Raw genomic sequence first — 1,725 nt, 5'->3', positions numbered from 1 at the left:
ATTCTAATTGACTCTGGTAGCTCCAATAACTTCATTAGTGAGAGATTAGTAGAGAAACTGCAGTGCCCTGTCGAGCAACTTAACCCAACTTCAGTTAAAGTAGCAGGTGGGGGCTTGTTAACCTGCACTAAACAAGTGTTGGGGCTCCAATGGTGGTGTCAGGGTACTAGTTTTATTACATCTCTGAAAGCTTTACCACTGGATAATTATGACATCATTCTGGGTATGAATTGGTTGGAGACCATGAGTCCCATGTGGGTTGACTGGCGCAAGAAGATTATGAAATTCAGTTACAGAAATAGAGAAGTGACTCTGACAGGGATTCTTGAGACTGCAACTGATTGCAAGCCGTTGTCAGCACAAGAACTAAAAGGATTACTACACACTGATGCTGTTGATCACATTATCCAGCTCTATCACATATCAGATACTCCACCACAGGCCGAACTGGTGCCTGAAGAAATACAGAGATTGCTCACTGAACATAAGAACTTATTCTCAGAACCTACCTCTCTACCTCCACACAGAAGTTTTGATCACAAAATTCCCTTGTTGCCTGGTGATGTCCCTGTCAATGTCAAGCCCTACAGATATAACCCAATCCAAAAAATGAGATAGAGAAATAGATCGCTACTATGTTACAACAAGGCATTATCCAATTAAGCTCAAGCACATTTGCTTCCCCTGTTCTATTGGTCAGAAAAAAAGATGGCACTTGGCGTTTCTGTGTTGATTATCGTCACTTGAATGCAATCACTGTGAAGCACAAATATCCCATGCCGGTAGTGGATGAGCTATTGGATGAGTTAGCTGGAGCTACTTGGTTCACCAAGTTAGATTTGCGAGCACGATACCACCAAATTCGATTGGTGGAAGGGGAGGAGCATAAAACTGCTTTTAAAGTGCATAATGGGTTATATGAATTTAAGGCTATTCCTTTTGGAGTGACAGAAGGACCTGCTACTTTTCAGACTGGAATGAACACTGTTTTGGCTCCTTTGCTTAGGAAATGTGTGCTCTGTTTTATGGATGACATATTGGTGTTCAGTGCTACATTCAAAGAACATCTAAAACATCTTAAGGAAGTCTTCGACTTGTTAGCTGCTAATCAGTTATATGTGAAGATGAGTAAGTGTTCCTTTGCTCAGCAGAAGTTAGAATATTTGGGCCATGATTAGCAAGGATGGAGTGAGCACTGATCCTGCTAAGGTGCAAGCAGTCAAAGAGTGGCCTGTTCCCACTAATGTCAAGCAGGTAAGAGGATTTTTGGGGCTCACAGGATATTACAGAAAATTCATCAAGAACTATGGCATCATCGGTAGAAGTTTGACTGACCTATTGAAGAAAAATACCGTGTTTGTCTGGACTCCTACTAATCAAGAGGCTTTTCAGCAACTACAGACTGCACTTATCACTGCTCCAGTGTTAGCCTTACCAGATTTCAATAAACCATTCACAGTGGAGACAGATGCTAGTAATGTGGGTATTGGAGCAGTTCTTATGCAGCAAGGGCATCCTATTGCTTATCTCAGTAAAGCTTTAGGCCCTAAAGCACAGGGACTTTCCACTTATCAGAAGGAGTGTTTGGCTATCTTACTTGCAGTTGAGAAGTGGAAATCTTATCTCCAACACGATCATTTTACTATCAGTACTGATCACAGAAGTCTGATACACTTTCAAGACCAAAAAATCTCTAATCATATTCAACAGAAAGCACTGCTAAAA

This window comes from Triticum aestivum, chromosome 2D (assembly GCF_018294505.1).
Source record: "Triticum aestivum cultivar Chinese Spring chromosome 2D, IWGSC CS RefSeq v2.1, whole genome shotgun sequence".
NCBI lineage: Eukaryota > Viridiplantae > Streptophyta > Magnoliopsida > Poales > Poaceae > Triticum > Triticum aestivum.
The sequence above is the reverse complement of the archived record's forward strand: the minus strand, read 5'-3'. Positions refer to the sequence as shown.